Genomic DNA, 6000 nt, shown 5'->3' with positions numbered 1-6000 from the left:
TCTCTCTCTCTCTCTATCTATATATATATATATATATATATACACACCTCCTTTTACTGTGCTTTGTTTTATTGCACTTTGCAGGTACTGCAATTTAAAAAGTTGAAGGCTTATGACAACCCTGCATCAAGCAACCCTATCGATGCCGTTTTTTCAACAGCATTTGCTTACTTTGTGTCACTGTGTCACATTTTGGTAATTCACACTATTTCAAACTTATTCATTATTATCATATTTGTTATGGTCATCTGTGATCAGTGATCGTTGATGTTACTACTGTGACTCACTGAAGGCTCAGGTGGTGGTTAGCAGTTTTTAGCAATGAAGTATCTTTTGATTAAGGTGTGTACATATCTTTAGACATAATGCTGTTGCACACTTAATAGACTGAACTATAGTGTAAACATAACTTTTATACCCATTGGGAAACCAAAAAATTTGTGAGACCCACTTTATTGAGGTGATCTGGGACTGAACCTGCAACATCTCTATATATACATATATATCCTCTTTGTTCTGGTTCTCTTTCTCTGAAAAACCTTGACTAATACACGTCCCTTTTGCTATTTTATAGAACTGGAAATTATGTACTATTCTATCACTTTCATTACTCAAGAACTTTTGTTCCAAGCAACATTCTTTCTTAAAGTATCTCTCTTGGCCACTTTTTTAGGTACCTGGACCAAATTCCAATATGTGTGTGTGTGTGTGTTGGGGTGAGGGTGTTCCCACACAACACCAAGCAGTTCTCAGACACCAGCAGGTGACATTACTGGTGATTAAATGCAATCTTCAGTCCCTCTCCCCTCCTTGGAGGTCAGGGGGTACGATGGGAAGTTTCAACCTTCTCATCACACATTTGGCTGTCCTAGCAACCAGCCCCCATCCTTAGTCGCTTTCTAAAATTCGCCTCATTAACATAACAAAAGACAACTTGATTGCTCCTAAGGGTTTTTTAGAAGCTCTGTGTCAGAAACTGGGATGAAAACCAAATATATATTTTTTATTATAAATCACAATAACACAGTCACAATTCACATTCTGAGGGCAATGCTACATTGTTTGCAGCTTGGTATCACCAAAGAGAAGAGACAGTACTCTGGATTTGGCGACTGTTCTCATTCATTTTCCTGGCCATTGCCAATATTTAGTAAACAAAATTGGTTTTGCCATAGTTACCAGGAAATCAGTGCCTGTGCCCATCTATATAAAGCTGTGGTGAGAATATCTGAGCATGCATACGCCAAAAGATGCCACGGTGCTTGCAACCTACAGCATTTCCTGGAACAGCCTCATCATGTAATATCATTTTTAATTATTCCCTCCATTTCTTCAAGAGAAAGCCAGAGAAACAAAGGCCCTCTTCCAGAACGCTTTTTTTTTTTTTTTTTTAATAGGAATTTAAGCAAAATGAATCCTTAAGCAAGTCACTTCAGGGTAGTTTAAATTGGCCAACTGGCCTCCGCAGAGGGTTTTCTGGGCACCACTTCCTAACGGTTCCCTGGATTGCTGCACTGTCTGTAGCCAATCTTCCCATAATTGCTTAAGGTTTGCATAAAATTCTATTAGTCTTTTCAATAACCCTCTAGCATAAGTGATATTTCCCCTTTTTGCCAATGATAAAGCTAAAGATAAGAAAGATTAAGCTATTTCCCCTAGGTTATATTGTTCGTTGGTTTCAGAACTCAGACTTTCCATTATTACACTTGATACCATTATGGTTACACACTATTCTGACTCTGATGCCACTGCTTGAATTTGGCTGAATTAGTCCTTATAGGTAAAGTACTGCAACAGCAACCCCCAAATCTCAAGGATTAACAGAATAGAAGGTTATATCTCCTTATATAAAAATTCAAGGCGGGTAGTCTTCTATGTAGTAGTCATTTAGGAACCTAGTCTTCTTCCATCTTGTGCCTCTCCCAGTCTCTGTGGTCTCAAAATCCTCTCGTTTCAGCCGAAATAGGGAAAAAAGAGGGAGCATGGAATTATCTATTGGAAGTTTATAGGCCATCCTGGAAGTGGTACGCATCACTTCTGCCCACTTTCCATTGGTCAGACTCAATCGTACGGCCACGCTAACTTCAAAGGAGGCTGAAAAATATGGTTTTGAGCTATGTGGTTAAGAAAGGGAATGTTTCAAACACTTAACATTTGCCATGGTCACTTTGATTTATCTACTTTGATGCAGAGATATTTAGCTTAAAAATATTAAACATTTAAAAAATTGGCAAGTATATTTTATAACAGATACCCCTGGCCTATATATGATTCCCAATCCATCTCTGAGTTTTATGTTAAATCAATTACAAGTAGATTCAACTATAAACAATAGCCACAAAGTAACAGTGGTATCTCCTCCATCATTAGGAATCCAGATTCTATTGGCATGACTTCTATCCTCAAGGCAATCTCATGTCCCAATAAGCTCAGGAGAGTTCCCACCTTCCATCCATGTTGCAGGCTGAAATAAGAAAAGAAAAAAATAGAGTCTTCTTCTAGATGTCTCTCCTTCCCCCTTTATGGAAACGTTCAAGAAATCTTTCTTGACAACTTTGACTTATATCTCATTGGCTAAAACTTATTGACATAGCCACTGTAGCTCTTAAGGAAATTGGAAAACTTGTTTTTTTGTCTGGGTATATTATTGGTCTTAATGATATAGGGATTCTATTAGTAAGCAAGAAAAATGTGTGTAACTCAGATACGAGCTAGCCGCCTCCATTATCCCTTGCCCCCATATTTCATACTTACTCCCTTTCTGATCATTTTACATATCAGAGGGGTACATATCAGAGAAAGCTCTACTGGGCTAGAGTAAAGTAAGAAATCTTGCATGTTATTTGGTAATCAAAACTAGGATTTTAGATTTTGGTGAACTTTGCTTCCCAAGATTCATCAAAAGACCTATATCAATATGTCCTACTGGACAACTCATATATAGCTACAGATAGCTCCTACCTTCCCTTCTTCTCCTTATTTATTTCCTTTCCTTATTCTTTTAATATATATTTATTGAAAGTTGTTATATACCACACACTGCACCTAGAAGTCATTGGTAAGCAAAAGCTTCATTGTTTCTTCCCTTGTGGAGCTCATAGTCCTTATTTTCCACATATGCAACACCTTTTTGATACATTTTCAGGACTAATCATCCTAAAGAGTTATTTGCATGATTCTCTCTCACTAACAAAAGATAATATTTAGAGATGCTGTGTGCACAGTGTTTGAGAATAGACAGACTTGGATTTGGCTTCCAACTCCATCATTTACTAACTGAATAACCTTGCAAAAATTAATTTCTTTTCATCTCAATTTTTTCAGTATTAAAATAAAGGTAATAATATATAATTGATGGAGGTATTGTGATAAGTGCTAAGAACAATAATTTTTAAATTATTAATAATAAGAAAGTTATTAATTCTTAGTATGGCATTTAAGACTATTCCACCTAACTCTGATATATTTTAATAGATTCATTTTCCAACACCCTGAGCTTTAAACATATTGGATTATTTGCTATTCCTGAAACATATTAATATTTTCTGACTTTACTTGTGGTTTTTTTACTTACTTAAAATGCCTCACTCTCTTTTTCTTTACTTGAAACCATTCTTAATTTTTTAAGGCCCATTTTAGGCACTATCCACTTCATGGAGTTTTTCCAAGTGTACTGGCTAGGATTAATATTTATTTCTCCTGTGTTTCCCCAGCATTTATTTTTCACTGTTACCAAAACTCTTAGCACATTGTCATATCACTAATTATAGTACTCTTACTATATTTATTTATATTAACTATTTTTAAAATAAAATATTATTTCAATTCCAATCATATAATTTTAGACAGACTTAAAAATTTAAGCATTCTTTCTAGATAACTCAGTCTCTTACTGTAGGACTAAAGACCATGCTGAGTTCTTCAGATTTCTAGTCTGCCACTCCCACCCTGGTTTCTCTTCAAAATGACATGGATATATGACTGGGGAAAAGTAGCGTAAGAAGTTTCATGACTATAAGAGTGATACAACTGAATGTGGTATCTTCTATATTTTTGCTGATATGGTCAGTGAAGTCAGATGGTTTGTGCTGCTCCTTGAACTGCTATAACAAAGTACACAAATAAGTATGGCTTAAAACAACAGAAATTTATTCTTTCATAGTTCTGGTACCTAGAAGTCTGAAACAAAAGGGGTCAGTAGGGCCATGCTCACTCTGAAACCTATAGGGGAGAATCCTTCCTTGCCCTGTCTTAGCTTCTAGTGGTGCTCATTGAGCCTTGGTATTCCTTGGCTTGTGGCTGCATTGCTCCAATCTCTGCCTCTGTCATTACATGGTATTCTCTCTGTATGAGGATACCAATCATAGTAAATTAAGACCCACCCTAATGATTTCATCTGACTTGATTAAATCTTCAAAGACCCTGTTTTTCCAAATAAGACCATATTTACAGATAATGGAGGTTAGGAATTCAATATATCTTTTTAGGGGAACAAAATTCAACCCATAACAGTAATCACTATGAAATATACCCAGAACCTTCAAGACACAGGTCTATTAGTCAAGAGAAAGGATTTTTCTAGAGCCTTATCACAACTGAGGTGAGAGAATTCCTCCCACTGCAGGCCCTTCCAGCCTTCTGCCTCACCTAAGGAAAAAAATAATAAAACATGCTCAACAGGAGTAATGGCTTTCAAAGAATAGATTGGAAATCCTGTAGCCAGGAAAGGCAGTAGGGGACAAAGGGGATAAAAGCTGTTCTGCTGGAGAAACATTTGTGAAGGTCACCGTCCCAAGACAGAGGCCCACTAAAAGACTGAGATTTTAATCAGAGGATTAAAGAACAGTCTCCCTCTCACACATTTTATCACCACACCAGTAGGGCTCCAGTAAAATTACAGTGGATTACAGCTTAAAAAGCTGCAAGACACAGACTCCCTCTTAATAGGAATACTTAAGGAAGCCCAAAGTCAAGAGAAGAGACAAAAACAAGGACACTAAAGGAATTTAAATCTTCTGGCATGTACAGTTACAGCAAACATTAAACATAGCCCATCTCCTAGCCAGATTAATATAAATCCTCACACTAAAGGCCTATTTATCTCAGTGTCTATTACTCAATAAACATATCCAGCTTCTAGAGCATGCCAAAAGCTAAGATTAAAACACAATCTGAAGAGACAAATCTTCCTCAGAGCCATCCTCAGAATGCAAATATTGAATTTACTATGTAAGGAAAATAAAACAACCATGGTTAATATGTTAAGGGCTCTAAGGGAAAAGTAAACAAAATGCCAGGACAAATCAGTAACGTAAGCAGAGAGATGAACACACTAAAGATCAAAAGGAATTTCTAGAAATAAAAAACCCTGTAACCAGAAATGAAGAATGCCTTTGGATGGTTCATCAATAAACTTGACCTTGCTCAGGAATAAGTGAGCTTCAAGATAGACAAACAGAAACTTTCCAAAATGAAATTCAAAGGTAAACAGGAATACAAAAGATGAAAGAAAGAAGGAAAGAGAAAAAGAAAGAAAAGAAAGGGAGGAAGGAGGGAAGGAAGGAAGGGAGAAAGAAAGAAAGAAAAAAAGAAAGGAAGAAAGAAAGAAGAAAGGAAGAAAGAAAGAAAATAGCAGAACAACCAAGAACTGTGGGACACTATCTTGAATACCAAGAGGAAAAGAAACAGAGAAAAGAAAAAAAAAAAGTGAAGTAATAATGACTGAGAATTTACCAAAATTAATGACAGGTACACCAAAACACAGATGCAAGAACTTCAGAGAATGCCAAACAGGATGAATAATAAACAGACAAACAACTTATGTTCACACATACCTCTAAATATATCATATTCAAACTCAGAAAACCAAAGAAAAAAAATAAAATCTTGAAAGAAAGCAGAGCAAAAAATACCCCCCAAAACATAAAAACTTCATCTATAGAGGAAAAAGGGTAAGAATTACAGCAGACTTGTCATCAGAAACCAAGCAAACTAGAAGAA

Source organism: Aethalodelphis obliquidens, unplaced genomic scaffold, assembly GCF_003676395.1.
Source record: "Aethalodelphis obliquidens isolate GAN/ISIS:26980383/991018 unplaced genomic scaffold, ASM367639v1 scaffold1, whole genome shotgun sequence".
Taxonomy (NCBI): Eukaryota; Metazoa; Chordata; class Mammalia; order Artiodactyla; family Delphinidae; genus Aethalodelphis; species Aethalodelphis obliquidens.
This window is presented reverse-complemented; position numbering follows the sequence as displayed.